Here is an 18,568-nt window from a genome sequence, read left to right on the forward strand (position 1 = left end):
TTCCTTTGCCCCGAGCCTGAAATGCACCCGGCCACCGAATCCTCCACTTCTCAGAGCGATAAGCACTGATTAAAGCTGAAGGCGGACCCCCGTCTCATAGACATTTCCTCATTTCTGGTCTTTTTCAAATTGCTTTCCTCCCAGCCCCAGCCCGAAGGGACCCCGCGGCTCAGGGCCAGCTTCCCCGGCCACACTGGGCTGTTGACACGCAGGCGCCGGAATCGAAGCCACGCTGGGTCTTCCCAGCCCGGTCGCCGGCCCATGGAGAGCCGGCGCCGCCGAGCGCTTCCCCTTGTGCGGGGCTTCCCACAATGCACCGCGCCGGCAGTGGCGGCGACCGCGGCGGCGCTCTAGCCGCGGCATGTCTGCGTCTCTACTGCTCTGGGAGGAGGAAGAGAAGGAGGAAGAGGAGGAGGAGGAGGGGGAGGAAGAGGAGAAAGGCGCAGGGGTGGGAGCTGTTGCCGAAGCTGCCACAGCAAAAGTTCTCCCCCCTCCCCCCTTCCCCTCCTCTTAAGGCCCCTAGAAAGGTTGAAGCTGCCGCCGCCTGCAGTCGGTGACCGCGCGACTCGGCACCCGCCCGCGGTAAAGCGCTCGGCCTGGCAGGCCCGGGCCCGGGGGAGGGAGGGGGAGGGGGCGGCGGGCGGGGGGAGCGCGCGGCGGTAACGGCCTGACCCGGGGGGAGCGGGCCGTGGCGAGGCCGAGGGTGGCCAGGGGACCGGCCGAGGCCGAGGGAAACGCAGGAGCTGGCTGGGGGACGGGAGGAAGCAGGGCGCGGATGGTGGGTTGGGGGTTGAGAAAGGATAATGACGGGGGTGGCTGAAGCGAGAAGGCGGCTTCCGAGGCCTGAGGGGGGTGTCAGAGGTAGGGAAGGAGGTGGGATGGTTGCACAGGGTGGCCAGGGTGCTGGGTGTGGGTGTGAAAAGCTTAGGAAGACACCAGGTCTCTGATCACCGTGCCTGGTGCAGTGCTTTATGCACCGCAGGCCTCAGTCACTGTTGCTGCCTGAATGTGTTCTTTGGGAGAAGGGAAGGGCAGGGGTTGGAGAAAAGAGAATCCTTGCAGGAAACGTAGTGGGAGCGTGCACTAGGAGAGAGGCCGGAGGGAAAGATGCCGGGTAGGTGGAGGAATGCAGGGGGTGGCTGTGGAGGAGTCTTGAGGATTCTGGGGGGGTGTTCATTGTGCAGATACATTAGGTATTTCGTTGTGGAAAGAACTGAAGCGTTTCTAAGGAAAGAAAAGAAGGGATATAAGGAGTTTCCCTGAATAGAAAGGGTAGGTTTGAAGCAGGAGGGAGTGCTAAATACTGGAGAATATGAAGAGAATGCATGATAGAATAGACAGATGTAGCAGAATTAATAAGTGTTGGCCCAAGGACTAAAGAGTTATTCCAGATGGGCCAGGATGGCCTAGTTCCGAACCTGTTTGGGCTCTTCTGTAGATGACATTCGGTAAGTGCGGGTACCGGCAGTGGTTGGGGTCACTGATAATTAGACCTTAGGCTGTCGTTTGGTCTGAGACATTTTAGACCTGCACGAGTGAATATGAGAATCTCTAAAGCAGACCTTAAGAAAATGCCTGGCCTACAGGGATTCTCTAGGCCATGGAGTTTAGATTTTAGCAATTTTGAAATATTATCACTTACCAGAGGCTGGGTGAACTCTATGCTGGCAGATGCTGGAATGGAAATTACTTGACTTGGCGGTTTTCTTCACTGCCCAGCTTATCTGGTCCAAGAGAACTGTTGCCATATTATGCAGCTTGGGTTGCAGTACACAGGGTTATAATTAATGGTGGGGAGAATCCATGCTTGGTGGCCCTTCTTTGGAGACTCGATTTGTAGCTCAGGTTAGTCTGACTGGATTGGTTCCATAACCCTGGGGCTGGTGGGAGATCTTTTGCCATTCGCTATTCCTGAATGGATACTCTCGCTGAGGCATGGTGGTATTGAAGAATATACATCAGCCTACAAAGTGTGGGCCTGCAGAATGGAGGATTAGGATATCTGTTTTGGTCTTAAGTTGCAAGGAGGTCAGGACTGGTTGTTTTGAGGTCTAGGAGAACCTGAAGAGACTGGATGATTCTAGAGCCAGGTTGGAGGGAGTACTAGCATTTCCCTATCAGGAAATGTACCCAGGCTGTTGGATTTACTGAGCTCACACCAGACTGGATTTTGAAGAGGGAGCTCTGGGCTAGAACCATACCCTTAAACTGTATCTGAAAATTAGTCACCTTTTATATTATTAAGAAAGACTATATACACATTACGTTGTTATGTTAATTAATTAAACTGAAGAGAGGGTAGTATGAAAAACCCTTTTATGGATATAGAGGGTGGAGGGATTAAAGGCGAAGACAGAAATTTGGGGGAGGGATGGGAAAATTCAATCATTCATTCTTTCAGCAAATAACTCTAAAGGAGAATAATTTAGCATTTGAGTAGATAGGGGCTTTTATTAAAATTTTTCTTATAGAAATAATCCAGGATTATTTTTAAAAGATTTGGAAAACTTTCCATGTCAGTACATTTGGAGTTATTCGTTCTTTTTAAGGGCTTCAATATATTACATAGTAGCATGTACCCATTTTTATTGTCATCATAGTATGAAGAGGTCTGTTTTCCTCCCCCTCTTTGGCACTGTATATTATCAGTTCTTTTAATTTTTGTAAGTTTAATGGATTTAAATAAAGTATATCATTATTTTTCTCTCCTTTAAATTATATGAAATGATACATGTACATAATTTAAAAAATTGTCCTGAGGGAGCTTATAATGAAAAGCAATAACCCCTGTCTCACCTGTCCATTGCAGTCCCACTTTCCAGAGACTACTTTTAATCATTAATTTTTATAATTCTTATCATGCTTTTCTCTAGGTCTCCAAGTAATATGCATGTACTCTTATTTCTTGATTGATCAAAATGATGTTAAAAGAGGAGTCAAGAGACTTCTTACTATGAGTGGAAAGGATTTGTGTCACTGTCATTATACCTTTTCTCCTATTCAAACTTTGATAGTTACTATTTTAGCTTTTTAATTTGATGTCTTTATATCTTTAATATTCTTAAAGAAAAACATTTAAAATTAGACTGGAAAAACTGGGTGATATGATTAAGGGAAGTTTGATGGATGGACCTTTAGGAAAGACTAGGTTGTAGGAAATAGCATCTTTGCAGCGTAAGTGTTGCTGGTTAGAGATGAGGAGAAGTTGCTTGGCAGTGATAGTTGTTCATCTTGGAAGTAGTTACCAGGTCAACTGTGCAGAATTCTTTGACAGTCTTCAGGAGAGTTTCAGTGTGGGGAGTCTGGGAATGGATTAAAATGATCCTTGATTGTTCTTTCCAGGCTTCTGTGGCAATTCTTATGTTAAGGAAGGAATGGATTGGTATGAATATGTGTTTCTTCTTTGGGGAGGAGAGAGGGAGGGATGGGGAAATTTGATAAGAGGGAGAGAAGGATGAGGGACAGGGTATGATGGAGATGGTGATAATTTTGTGGGAGGCTGAAGAAAAGGTAAAGAATTCTGAGGACATTTGGATATGGTTGACTGTGAAGGAGATTTTTACAGTGGTGAGACAGATTTGTGGCAGTCTTTAAGGAAATTAGCATATTTAAGTCACTAATAAGTTGGGAATATGGTGGAAAAGAGCATGCTGCTCATGTATTATGATAGATCCATAAAATATTGGTTTTTGAAATTTGGTATGAGGTACAACGTCCCTGAGTCAGGGTGACAGATATTGGGAGTATAGAAAGAAAGATGTTGCTCCTCTTTTCAAGAGTCTTGTTTAAGTAACCCCACCTCTTGAGAATCTTCCTTACTTTGAATAAGAACAGCATTCACATGTTGATTATACAGTGCTAAATCTTATATTAGTTTATGAGAATTATTTCTCTTTGTTTTACAAAGGTAGCTAGATTGTAACCTGCTCTAGAGCTGAGACTTTCCTTAATCTCTGGGGAAACTCACAACAGCTTGTTTTTTTTCCCAATTAATTAATTAATTAATTTTTGGCTGTGTTGGGTCTTTGTTGCTGCGTGTGGGCTTTCTGTAGTTGTGGCGAGCGGGGGGCTACTCTTCCTTGTGGTGCTCAGCCTCTCTCATTGTGATGGCTCCTCTTGTTGCGGAGCGTGGGCTCTAGGCTCATGGGCTTCAGTAGTTGTGGCACATGGGCTCAGTAGTTGTGGTGCATGGGCTTAGTTGCTCCGTGGCATGTGGGATCTTCCTGGACCAGAGATCGAACCCGTGTCCCCTGCATTGTCAGGCGGATTCTTAACCACTGCGCCACCGGGGAAGTCCCAGCTTGATTCTTAAGTGCTTAGTAAGTACTTGTTGAATGCTTGATAGAAAGTAGTGTTCACCATTACTGATGGTGGTGGGACTGTGTGAAACTGCTGAGCACTATGGAGGTATTGCAGACAAAATTGTGTGTGTGTGTGTGTGTGTGTGTGCGTGTGTGTGTGTGTGTGTGTGTGTGTGTGTGTGTGAGATAGTGAAGGACAAAGGGATATCTGACTGGGGAAGGCCTTTAGATATAAGGGAAGGCAGAATGGATTAGAATGGAACTGGAACTATCCTGCAGAAACACCTAATGGGTGGGACCAAAGGTTCTCTTCTAATCTGAGGCTAGTTTAATCTGAGTAAATCTGGTCTGGAGCTGGGGGCTGGTTTAATTTGGATTTTCTTACCTTAGGCCTAAATGACTGTTTAGAGATCTTTAGCTGTTTTAAGAATCTGTCTGATTTAATTTGTTTTTAGAATAATAAAGTGTTAGATGAAGTTTCTTCCCTCAAGGAACTTATGGTATTTTTATTCTTTTAGGGAAGACATTTGTGAAGTAATTCTATAACAGTGTAAGATTTCAGAAATTTGATTTTTTTCTTTTTTCCCACAGTTCCCTGGCTCTCCCACAGTCTGCGTTTTCCCCATAATTCTCCATTCTTTCCTAAAATTCCCTGTCCCTTCCACTATTCTTTTTCCTCCCAGAATCTGCATCTCTTACAATTCCGCATGTATCCCAAAATTCCCTTTCTTGCCACTCTATCACAATTACCCCTTCTTTCACAAAATTACCCATTCTTTCTCCAAATTCCCTATTATATTCCAGTTCTTTCCCTCCCACAATTGTTTCTCTCCCACATTCCTCCCATCTCTCCCACAATCCTCCATTCTCTCCCACAATCCTCAGTTCTTTCAGAAAATTGATTTTTTAAAACAAGTATCAAAAGTATACAGTACCTCCAAATGAGGATTTTTGTATTTTGGTAGTCACTTTCAGTACTAGTGTTAAAAACATTTTTCGAACACCTTTTCTGATTTATCGTCTAGCATATTATATACAGTTTACTTATATATTGAGTTCCTATTGTGTGCTCTTGAGGGGAGGGAGTCTATAAAGGTGAGTAAAACGTGGTCCCTATTCTCTAGGAGTTCATAATCCCTCTAGGATGGCACAGTTACAAGTAATGCAAGGCATAGTGTTATTCTGAATGGTCTCATTGGTGACAAATCTTTTTAGTTTGAAAGATTTGATTTTTAGAAATGTTGAAGATCTGTCAGTATCAAGTAACATGAATAAAGAATAGTTTTGGTTTAAATTTAGTTAGTCACAGAAATGGGGACGATTTTTATTTATTTATTTATTTATTTATTTTTGGCTGCATTGGGTCTTCGTTGCTGCATGCAGGCTTTCTCTAGTTGTGGCGAGCGGGGGCTGCTCTTCGTCGCGGTGCACAGGCTTCTCACTGCAGTGGCTTCTCTTATTGCAGAGTACGGGCTCTAGGTGCGCGGGCTTCCGTAGTTGTGGCTCACAGGCTCTAGAGTGCAGGCTCAGTAGTTGTGGCACACAGGCTCTAGAGCGCAGGCTCAGTAGTTGTGGCGCGCGGGCTTAGTTGCTCCGCGGCATGTGGGATCTTCCCGGACCAGGGCTTGAACCCATGTCCTCTGCATTGGCAGGCGGATTCTCAACCACTGTGCTACCAGGGAAGCCCAGGATTATTTTCTTGATTGACTTATTAACTAACTTTGGAAAGTACTCCCAAAGAGGAATTTGGAAATATTTTGAACAGTGGCAATAGCTTCACATGTAGTTAGTTAGGTACTAGATGAATTTTGGTTAAATGCATCAGATGGTTGGATAGATGGAGTGAATAAATAAGTGGTAGCCTCCCAAGGTAACTATTTTAAAGAGGACCACACTGATTTTAATATGTAAATAAATTCTGGCTCTGTTAACAGTTCATTACTGTGAACAAGGTAGTTTATGATTAAGTTCCCACATGAGTTTTACAGACGGTAAGTGCTATAGGAGTTCAGAGAATGGAGAAATGAGTATTGGCTAAGGTTTGGGGAAAGGATTTAAGTGTACCGTACTTTAGCTGGATATTTGAAAGGATTTCTTAGGGATCTCAGGAGAGGAACTAAATTGCTCCAAATTTCTCTTGCAGCCCTAGAATGAACCTAGAGTCTGGATCTATTTTTGTCTGAAGGCTTTCTGCCTATTTCATTTTAGCTACTCCTACTGGTTGGTTCCTTTTCAAATTCACCTTTGCTGGGTAGATTTTGAGCCCCCTGAAACAACTGGTGGCGGGGAGCAGCCTCTATTTCCATCTATGTCTAGTATAACTTGTGGTTTTTCCTTTTTTGAGCCTGTACCCCACAAATGACAAATGACTATTTCATTTTAGCTACTCCTACTGGTTGGTTCCTTTTCAAATTCACCTTTGCTGGGTAGATTTTGAGCCCCCTGAAACAACTGGTGGCAGGGAGCAGCTCTATTTCCATCTATGTCTAGTATAACTTGTAGTTTTTCCTTTTTTGAGCCTGTACCCCACAAATGACTTGGTCTCTGTGAGTGAAGAGTATGAGTCAACTCGGCTCTGTTTCCTGCATGCTTTTCTCAAAGTTGCTTTCTGAATTACAGGATAGAATAGACAAGAGAATTGAGGACATGTGTCCAGTAGACACATGCTTGTTGAATAAATAAATGAATGAATGAGAAAGTGTCTGAGGTAATTTATCTAAATTATCTGTATGTTTTGTTTGTTTCAGTTTATTTATTCATAACCTGCCTTTTTCTACAAAGGGTTTAATGGGGCTGACAAAAAATATGTATACCATAAATGAATTGAAATAACTGAAGTCTAGTTGAAGAGAAAATGAAAGAAATATCTGTTTAAAGAGTATAAGACCTATCATTATGGATGTTAGAGAACTAAGAATAAAGTGGAAGATAAGCATTGGAGAAGGAAAGGTGTTATTTGATGGAAAGTATGATTCTGAAAGAAGAAAAAGGTTATTGATATATGACAGGTTATGGTTAGAGGAAAGCAAGGGAAGATTGAAGGTAGAGGATTATTGGAAATGGCTAATTTTGGGAGAAGATGGTAAGACTGTTTGAAGGATGAGAGTTTCAGAAGTTTGGAATGTAGTGGAAATTATTTATGATTTTGATTTATAACTGAGGTTTCAGAAAATAATAGGATGAGTTTTTTTAGTCAACAGGTAATGCACATTTGTTATATGCACAAGCACTGTTAGATGCAATCAGAGATACATCCTTTGGGATTTATATTCTAATAGAGGGGCTGGACTTGAGCACAAATAACTACACTATGATCACAAATGTATTATGAGAAAAATAATGTTACTTAAGTTAAAAGGTGGGAAAAAACATTTGATTAGGGGAAACCTGGGACTGCATTTAGTAGCATGGAAGTGGCATTTTAGCTAGTCTTTGAAGGGATGGACAGGATTCTGACTGGCAGAAATTATTAGAAAGCATTCCAACCCAAGGGATTAGCAAAAGCAAAAGCATGGAGGCGAGAAGCCAAGGAGATGTGAGGAATAGTGAGTTGGTTTTAATTTTTTTTTTTTTGGTTTTAATTTTTTTACTATGATCCACAGTAAGGAAGACATGTCATATCTTGACCTAACGTAGGCATGTATGAATGTTTGTGTATATGTATAAAACAAAAGGTTTCAATAACAATAACTGTCCTTACCATGTTGGATGCACTCTATGTTTTCTATTATTCTGTTTGGCTAAAAAGAAAAAAAGAAAAGATGGCTGTCACTCATTAAACTGATTTCACGATGAACTAAATAATTGATCATAACCTGTAGTTTGGAACACAGTTCATGAATAGGGCATACTTTGATATAAGATAGGAAGGCTCAGTTGGGGTTGGGTTGAAAATGGATGGCCTTGAAAGCTAAGCTGAGTAGTTTGTATTTGATGTGACATAGTGTTGTGCTTGGTAAGCAAACAAGCTGGGTTTTAGTTTTGTCCCTTCTATTTACCTCCACTATGATTATGGAGAGAATTACTTCCTTCCTGAGCCTCAGTTTTCTCATCAGGAAATTGATAATCATTATACCTTCTGGCAAGGGTCGCTGTGAGAATTAAAATATGTTAGTCTAGGATTTAAAGCACGCGTAGAGCTACTGAACTTTTTTTGAGTAGAGAATTGAATCAAGGACTGTATATTAGATACCTTAATCTGACGATAGCTATACCATACAGGATAGATTGCGGGCAGTGTGGTGGTAGAGTATTTGCAGGTGAGAAGCCCAGTTAGGAGGCTACAGGAGAAACTAAGAAGGGCTTGAATTAGTTTGATAGCAGGAGGATTAGAAATGAGGGGGTGAGATGTGACTGGACGGAGAGAGGAGGGGAAGATGCCTAGAAAATTAGAGTTGGGGAAAGAGTCAAAAGGCAGCAACTGAAATTGGGTTACATCTTTGGGTAGTTTGGTAGGGTAGATTAGAATAGATAGTTACAGTTTCTTGCATGTAGTGGGTCCTCAGTTGTTTGCTGAATGATTAAATATGTAGGGTGAGGAATGCATTGTGAGTGAAGACAGCGATAGATAGGTTTGAGAAGGAGGGTTTAGATTGGAGGTTGCTTTTGATGGTCTGCCAGGATTTATTAATTCAGGAAATATTTTTGTATACTTACTGTGTGCAAGGTTCTGTGGTAGGCAGTGTGAAGGATACACATTTATATATGACATAAACATGTTCCTATTCTTCAGGAGCTTATCCAGGGACAAAAATATGTACACATATGTCTATGACAGAAGTACTATGGCAGGTTCAACTTTGTGGACGAATTGGTACGTAGCTTAGAGCTTAAAGGATAAATAGGATTATAGTAGGCATGATGAGGGTTGGCATTCCAAGGGGAAGGAGTGATATGAGTGACAATGAGAAAAATCCTGGATATGCTGAGGGATTGGTGGTCTACATTAGCTGTAATTTAGGGTTCATGTTGATGAATGGAGGAGAAAATAAAGCTGTAAAGTAGACATCTAAAAATCCAGACCAAACTGGTTTTTAAAAATTTGTTGAGAAATAACTTATATAGAATGCTCTCCAAGGGGGGAAAGCGGAGCGGGTGGGGTGGTGGTGGTGGTGGTATGAATTGGGAGATTGGGATTGACATATATACACTAATATGTATAAAATAGATAACTAATAAGAACCTGCTGTATAAAAAAATAATAATAAAAACTCAAAAAAAAAGAATGCTCAAATCTTAAGAGTACAGGTTAATTTTTTCTTTTAGGTTTACATTGATGTAATCACCACCCAGTTCAATACAAAGAACATTCCCAACATCCCAGAAGGTTTCCTCATGTGTCCCCTCCAAGATGATCTCTCCTTCAAACAAAAGTAACTACTGTTCTGACCTCTATCACACAGAGTAGTTTTGTACGTTTTTGAATTTCATATTAGTGGAATCATACTTCTGTGTCTGGTTTCCTGTGCTCACCATATGTCTGTGAAATTCACCCATGATATGTGCAGCAGTAGTTCATTCTTTTTCATTGCTCTGTGGGGTTCATTATGTGAATATACCACAGTGTATTTATCCATTCCATGATTGTTGGAAAATTGAGTAGTTTCTACTTTTTGGAAATATAAAGAGTTTTAACTTGACTCAGTATGTAGTGGAGAGCCACTGATGATTTCTGAGTGCGTTTAAGAATACTAATCTGGTGACCTGTTTTGTTTTTTTCTCTGTTTTTTGCAATGAGGAGAACCTAGTAACTAGAAGACTATGACAGAAGTGTGAAGTGTTGAGAATCTAAGTTGGGATAGTGGTAGTGGGAATAAAAGGAAAGGGATTGATGTAAGAAATAGTTCAAAGGAAGAATTGAAGGATTTGATGGCAAATGGGCTTTTGGGAAACAGTGAAGAAAAAGAGAAAAAGAAAAGTTAAGGGAAACTCCAGGACATTTAGTTTGGATGACTGTGAGAATGGTGGTGCCGTTAAAAGAAATTATTGGATCCATTAGCAGAACCATTTTGGTGGGGAAGAATGGCTACTTTGGTTTTAAGACACATTGCCCAGTATGGGAGGCACCAGTGGAAGTATCTAAGGAGAGTTATCTAGCTAGAGTTAAAAATATTGGCTTCGGCTGAGGAAAGAGTTCCAGTGGAGATTTGGGAATGTGTACATAGAGTCGGTAATTGAAGCTACTAATTCTGGGTTTGGTAGGGCGCTGATGGCCGTAAAATTATCTGGATTAATGATTGAGGTGTTAATTGAAGCAATAATTGAAGAATTTAGTGTAAAAGCAATAATTATATATTCTAATTTCTCAGGAATAAATTAGATTGTAGCAGAAGGCGATGGTTTAAAAATTATTTTGGGGAGCTCGGGGGGAAGATATCCATATGAGGATAGAAAATGTAGAAACAGGGTAAGGGATGAAACCCTGAGGGGGAGAGAATTGGAGATAGCTCCAGGACAGAACTTGGGAAAAATACCCACTCTTTGCGCTAAGAAAAGGACTAGAAATCACTGGAGAGAGAAGAAGCAACTACAGAGACCAGAGTAGAATCATGTGTTACAGTGATGTAAATCAAAGGAGGTGGTTCAAGTGTCATTGCCAAAGAGAGGATAAGAACTTGGGTGGTGGGTCATAGGATTTGGTCATGGAATTGTTTTTTGGTCTTCAAGAGAGCAATTTGGAGACCAGAGTGCATAGGGTTAAAGGGCTAAGTGGGTTGGGAGAATATGGAAGCATCGGCTATAGGAACTGTATTAAATTTATTTTAGGAAGGAGGAACAACTCTTTTTCCGAAACTGAAGGCAAGAAGTAACAGATGGATGAAAAGATACAGCATTTTAGAAGCTATAAAGAAGATTTGATTACAGGTGGAGAAGTTGTGATCTGAGGGAATTTTATGGAAGAGATCGAGTATTTGATGAGATTAAGATATGATATGAAACTGATTTGGATTAGTCAATGAGATGGAGAGTTGTATTTAGAATAAGTCAGTTGTAGAAGATTTCATAGGTTTCTGGTGGCGCTTAACACCTACTGTGTAGGTGGCGAAAAAACAGATGGTGAAGGTTGTCTCTCTTTGGGGAGATGCATGGTGAATGTAAATGGGACGTCATGATATTCTGGAGAGGGCAGTATTAAAATGGCTGATGGACAGATTTAAACTGTGTAGGGAGATAAATGAAGCCAGAAGGAGGTGAAGAGCAGGTGTAGACCTAGAAAATAAAGTAGTTGTGGTTAAAAAAAAAAAAAGATCTCTGAAGTTACAATCCTAGTGGTACAGCACTTCCAATTGATGATCTGTTTTCAGTATATATGTGTGGGTTGCTGAAGTGCAGATGAAGGTTTTAGGAGTTTAGGAAGGTCAACGTGCAGTTCTTCAGCACCTCAGTCACTGAGGATAATGGCTGAATATGGGACAAAGTAGAATTGAAGTCTTTGGGGAAAGAAGGTGGGAAGGATTCTGGAACCTGGTAGGTGTTGCAGATGGAATGGTTTGAGTAATGTGAACTGCAAAGAGATTTTTTAGTGATAGAAGAGCAGCGGGAGTGGCCTTGTGGAACAAGAAGAAGCAGTTGGTGCTTTTATCAAGCTGAAGGAGTAGGAGAATGGATAGCTAAGTCCTGAGAAGCAGATTGTTCAGGAAAAGCCAAGCTTGAGATAAAATGAGGAGGTATCCAGACAAGAGATGATAGTGATCTGAATTGTTGTGGCATGGTGATGGAGATAAAAAGATGGATTTGTTACATTCACCAGTTCTTTAAATTTTTTATAAATAAATTATACTTGCAAAATCATTTCCATTCATGTGTAGTATACCGAGATAAATTCAACTGAGAGATATTCGTGGATTAGAAATGAGACAGTGAAAGAAAAAAAATGGTGAGGTGGAGGTGTACTAATACGAAAGGCAAAAGACACGGGGTAGTTTGTTGACATAGAACATGGATAAGCTGATAGGAGCTAGTAAATGGATAGAAATGAATGAGGAGGTTGGAGTTGCCCTGAATAGGAATAAGAGTAAGCCGAAGAGGACAGTGAGTAGCTTGTAACAGAGAAAATATGGAGAAAACATAATGCTACTTAGGAAACAATGCCAGGACCCTATTCCATCTCTGTGCATGTAAGGACAATCCTTGCTATCCTTGATGTTATTATAAAGGTGATAGTATGTCATGCATAACTTTTTAAAAAAATAACATGAATGATAGAAACATTGGGATCTTTGGTCTCTACTTGAGTGCCTCAAAAGCACATCAAACTTTGTTTGCAAAAATTGTGTGGTGATAATTTGTATATGTAAAGAGGTTCAGGTAAAAAGTGGAAAGAATGGGGTGGATGGTAAAAGGAGGTGTCCTAAGGGATCTAAAATGGCTTCTATAGTTTTTTTCTTTTTTTTTTTTTTTGGCTATGACTTTTATCTCATATATTTCTTAGTGTTCTTAGGAGGGTGGCCTGCTCTGGTTTTTCATTTCATTTATTATCTGTATAGCTATGCGGTTCTAAATATTCTTTCTTATTTCTAGTTATTTATTATTTATTGAACATTTCTAAAGGAGCTGTCATGCCAATTCCAAAACCAAAATATGGCTAAAACTTAAACATTGCTTCTTTTTTTATTTTGTTTTATTTTATTCTTTTTAATTAATTTATTTATTTTTGGCTGTGTTGGGTCTTTGGGTCTAACTGCTTTTAGAGATTCTCCATTAGTGCCTCGCTGTGGTCCCAGCAACTGGCATTTTAAATCATTAAGGGAAAAATACTGTATGCTTCAAATCCTTAGTATTTGCATTATATTCTTCACATGATAAATGAACTCTTTCGACCTCTGAGCAAATAATACTTTATGACCCTCCCTGTTCAGATCAGGGTTTTTGATGTTCTTTCACGTTTCTGAGAGAGAGCTTATTTAGTGGCAGTGAGAAAAATACGACAAAGCACAAAATATATAGTATTGGTTTTCCATCCTATTGCAGCTTTGCTTCAGAATTAGTTCCAAAATCTAGCCCTGGGTCATTCATCTTTTTTTTTTCTCTTCTTTTATTTCTACATTTAGTCAATCACCAAATTTAATAATGAAGGACCTATGGAGACCACCCAGAGCTTTGAAGGCCTGAGACAGCCCAGGGATGTCGCTTTATTCAGTTCACAACTTTGCTGTAATCTGCCAGTAGTCTAGAATTGTTTCTGGGACCTGCCTTAGACATAGCTAGGCCTTGGTGAGTGGGAGATATTCTGAATATTTGAGTGGATTGTGTGGGTTAGACTAATGATGGATATCTTAAGGAAAGTGTGAGGAATGATTATTGTGGAAGTGGAGACAGTATGTTTTAAAATGATACATTAATTTAACATAGATAAATGACTTCACAAGACGGGGGATGGATGCCTGAAAATCTTGGTTGGTGTGAAGGAGTTTACCTTGTAAATTTGAGAGGAGCCAATATATAAGGGATTAGAATGAAATACACACTTGATGTTTTGCAGGGTCCCCTATATACTTGTCAACACATACATATACACCTGCATGTGTAGATACATATAATGGTAGAGATAATGTGTTAATCTGATTAGGTTCTGTAATTAGAGTCTTTGGGGAAATGTATGGTAGTCTTGTTACGAGTGATTCAAATGAATTGGTAGAGAATATTTGGAAAGATCATTAAGTTATTGGGGTATGTTTAGGAAATAGATTTTTCAGTGACTTTGGTGCCTCTGGAATAGGTTCACAAAATTTGAGGGCAATTTGGAGCAAATTTGTGTGTTAAGTTGGAGAGTGTTAGCTTTGAGGGAATGTAGGAACAAACAAAAAATGCAGTATTTGAGAAAGTTATTTATGAATTGATTTGGTAGATGCTGGTTAAATGATAGAAGTTACTTGTGGAGAGGTTTTGTATAAAGTGGGAGGTGTAATGGAAGGGATTTACGAGAAAGCTTGTTACTATTAGAAAAGTAAATTTCAAAGGGGTAAAATTGGTAAGACGGTTTAGGGAAGATTATTCTTTTGGGAAAATGTGGCTCATAGGTTGAAAACAGGAAGGCAAGAGAAAACTAAAATGAGTAAACTAAGGTGTAGAAAAGTAAGAGGAAGAGGAAGGATTAAAGAAGAGGTTACTGAAAGAGATTTCTTATTGTAAGGAGTGTTCTGTTGGATACTACTTTTGATAGTGGTTCGGTAAGGAAAGGGCCTTACATGTCCCACGGTACGTAGGGAGGAATTTTACCAAGGATAATTAAGTGTAATAGTTTTATTTCCTGAGAAACCCGGCAAGTAGGGAGCCCTCCGGTTGGGAGCCCAGGCCCTCCCGGGCGGGATTTTGCCGGCGCTCGGCTCGGCGGCGGGCGGAGCTGAGTGGGTGGTGGGCCCAGAGCAGCCGCAGCTGCCTGCGAGCGCGGCCGAGCAGAGCCAAGCCGGGCGGGGTCGGTCCGGTGGGCCGCGGGCCTCGGGAATCCGTGCACCCACGGGCCCTCGGAGGGCGCTCCAGCAAGTGAGCAGGCCCCGCGCGGCGCGATGGGGGCCGGGAGGAGGGGCTTCCATGAGCGCCCGAGCAAACCTCCGCACGCGGCTCGCACGGCTTCCTTTTGTTGTGTGTACGTGTGTGTGTGCGCGCGCGTGCGTGCGTGAGTGCGCCTGTGTGCAGGGAGGCGGCGGAGGAGCGCCGAGAAGCTGGGGTTTTTCCTGCCGGGGTGGCTGGCGCGCCCGGGCCACGGCGGGCGGTGGGGCCTTCCAGACACCCGTCTTCCGGGTCGGGGCCCGCGGCGCGGTCGGGGCCGCTTCCCCCAGCGAGATGGCAAACTTTGTGAGTGGCTTCTCGGCGGCTAACAAGTGTCTGCCTGACAGCAGGAGCCGACGGACGTTAATTGACACCCTCCTTTCCGACCTAACCCTGTTTTTTTCAAATCTTATATTGGACTGTATTGTGTTTACAGTTTTATGGTGTGCGAAAAGGTCAGACGGGTAACTTGGGTGTACTAGACAGTTTTTTTACTTGGTATCAAGAGAAGAAAATGTACGCTTGTATCCGTATATTGGCGCTACTAAAACCTGCATGTTTAGTGGTAAGAACAGTCCTAAGGCCTTTCCAGAATTAGTCTGTAAGGGCAAACTTTGGCTCTCCAGACTTTGTGAAGCACTGATTACAGTGCCAGGAAAGAGCTACTTGTGTAGTAGACTAAAAACTAGATAGTTAGGAAATGCAAAAGTTAAAGCCCTTCCCAAGAGCTTGAATTAAAAACAGCTTTTTTTGTTATACATAATTATGATTTGTGTAGTTTGCATATAGAGTTTTACACAATTGGGCATGGCGTGATTAAAAACAGCGTTTCTTATTAATTTTATGAAGGGCAGTTGGTAAAGGCACCACACAGTTTTGAAATTTCAAGTATGTTAAATGTTGCTATAAATAAAATCCTATTCAGATTTTTAGATTTAAGAAATCTAAAAATATGTTTGCAGTTGTCCTTTGGGTGCAGAAGGAAGTCCTGGGTTTCTCGGTGCTTGTTTCTGGGCAGATTTTCAGTATTGTCAGCGTGAAATGGGTGTAGAACCTTAACCTGAGTGAATAATTTGCTTGAGATTACCAGTCTGTTTGCAGCTGGGAATAGACTCTGGGTCTCTTATTCCCAGTCTGGTGACCTATCCAAGAATAGACTAAGGAAACTGGGTATTTGTCTGTTTGGTGGAAAATATGGCTGAGTTGATTTTATAGTGAGTATTAGAAGAGTCAGAAAGTGAATGTGTGAACGTTTAATCTTTGTTGTAGCATTTAGATGTATGTAGTTTCTCCACACTGAATGTCTTTGGCCTTTATTTAAATACATAAAGGACTTGAGGATATTCCTCAGTGTTACTTTTCATGGCATTTTGTAGCACATTTACATTTGATTAAAACAGATAGATGCTTATTGTATTTAACTGTGGGGGGATGTGTTTTTCGTGTGGGTATTTTCAGTGTTTGAAGAATACACTGAAATACAAGTTAGTTGGTAACTTGAGAATGTTTAGCCTCCTCACAAAAGCTAGGGAGAGGAGGAATTATGTTAATTTCAGATTAAAAAACCTTTGGCCCTCTTTATTGAAGATGTTTACAGAGGTACAGATGGAATACCTGTGAATTTTCTCCTCTGCTTTATATACTGCTATTTTCATTATTATCACGACATTAGCTACAATTTGTTCATTCCTAGCCTTTCTTATGCCTTTCCTCCTATGTCACAAAAACATTTTCTCTTCTTCCTCCTTCCCGTCTCCAAAGAACTCTGGAAATTTTTAATCTAATACAGTGATTCTCCACGAGAGGTGGTTTTGGCAATGTCTGGAGACGTATTTGGTTGTCACGCTGGGGGGATTCTATTGGTATCTAGTGTGTAGATGCTAAACATCCTACAATGTGCATGGTAACCCCCACAACAAAGAATCATCCAGTGCAAAGAGTTAGTAGTGTTGATGTTGAGAAGCCCCGATTTAATTGTGGAGAATAATATTCTGCCTATGAAAGTTATTTGTAATGTAATTGGCATCTCTATATCACATCGGTTATAAATCTTTTCTCAGAGTTGTCATTAGAATGATCATGGGTAAAAGGTTAGGAAGTATATTTTAGAGCATCAGTACATAGGATTTTGGAGCTGGAAGATTAACAAGTATAACTCTTTCCTGGCGGTCCAGTGGTTAGGACTCCATGCTTTCACTGCCGGGGGAGCGGGTTCGATCCCTGGTTGGGGAACTAGTATCCGGCAAGCGGCGTGGCGTGGCCAAAACCAAAAACAACAACAACAACAAAACACAAGTATAACTCTTTCAGTATGTAGATAAGGAAACCAGAGTTTTAGGGAGATTGTGACTTACCCCGAGGTCCTACAGATAACGTGGAGTTCCGGTTTTGTTATTTCTATTATAATTCAATTTTAATTTACTTAATTAAAATTAATTTTAATTATTACTGAGGGAAATGGTATTTTATCATTTTTGCTTGATAAATTTAAATAATCAAGCTAAAATTTTAAAAATTGCATCATGGGAATCTCAGTATCCACTAAATTATTGTTGCTTTTTTCAGATTCGCACATTGTTGAATTCTTTAGCATGGTTTTGTAACCATTATAACCTTTTCAGCATCTGCTTTTGTAAAAAAAAGTTTGAAAAGTTAAAAAAGACCACATACAATTTAAAAACAAAACAATTGGAAGTTAATTATGATACCGTAGGCAACATGCAAATGCAAACCCAACTGGAATTGTTAAAATGTCTTAGGGTGTCTTGAACTTAAGACATCTGTTCTGTTTTGTGAAGATCACTATAATGGTCCGTTATTGTGCTGATTGTAAATCTATTCCATCAAGATCCTTTTGGTTAATTTTAGAAAAAGATATTGGAACTTTCAGGTGACATGTAATTGGGTGAAATATAAATTGGGTATTTAGATTTAAATTGGGTATTTCAAATTAAGTGCTGTATTGTTAGAAAGAACTATCAGTGGAGTTCTTTTTAAGTTTAAAATTTTTTTCTGTGGTGCTACTTTTTAAAAATGAGAAAAACAAGTAGGACAAAAGACTATATGAGCAAAGATTTCTTCAAAAATTGTTTTATATAAGAAATTTATTTTATAGAAAAAATTTAAAATGCGTATTAGCAAAAAGAGTAAAATTACTAACTGGAAGAAGCTGCTGTTAATATTTTGATATACAGCATGTTATATTTCTGTTAACCTTTTAATATGAAAAATTTAAAAAGGTGAAAAATACAATAGTATTATGAACCTCTATATACCAGTGACGTAGCCTCAACAGTTAGCAGTTAACGGACAGTCTTGTTTCATCTGTATCTCTGCCCTCTATTTCCCATCTCACATAATTAAAAAAACAGCAACAACTTTATTTTGAAATAATTATAGACACAAAGGAAGTTGCAAAAATAGTAGAGTCCTGTGTATACTTTACCCAGCTTCCCCCCAATAGTGGCATCTTCTAAAGCTCTAATAAGACATCAAAATTAGGAAATTGACATTAGTACACTACTGTTATCTGAATTGCCAAACTTAATCAGTTCTCACCATTTTTTAATCCTAATTCATTTGTGTGTTTATAGTTCTGTGTGATTTTCTCCTATGTATAAATTCATGTAACTACCACAACAGCGAAGATACAGAACTATTCCATCACCACAAAGCAAGTCCCTCTTGCTACCCTTTATATTTGCACCCTACCCCAAAATCCCTCCCTGTCCCCTGGTGACATATTTTCCATCTCTATAGTTTTGTCTTTTCAAGAATGG

The 18,568-nt window shown here is 40.4% G+C and overlaps 1 protein-coding gene across 6 annotated transcripts in view; it reads left to right on the forward strand.

Annotated features, from left to right (window-relative positions):
* Window positions 1-357: 357 nt before the first annotated feature.
* Window positions 358-18,568, forward strand: part of ZNF148 (zinc finger protein 148) — a 130,772-nt gene continuing 112,561 nt past the window's right edge. For 5 of the 6 annotated variants that reach the window (XM_079923157.1, XM_079923158.1, XM_079923160.1 and 2 more), the window contains exon 1: window positions 358-582. The gene's annotated coding sequence lies outside the window, so the exon portion shown is untranslated. Of the gene's footprint in view, window positions 583-15,003; window positions 15,096-18,568 lie in introns of those variants that run through there. The other variant, XM_079923159.1, reaches the window with a different exon arrangement.

The sequence above is a fragment of the Stenella coeruleoalba genome, assembly GCF_951394435.1.
Source record: "Stenella coeruleoalba genome assembly, chromosome: 5".
NCBI classification, from domain to species: domain Eukaryota; kingdom Metazoa; phylum Chordata; class Mammalia; order Artiodactyla; family Delphinidae; genus Stenella; species Stenella coeruleoalba.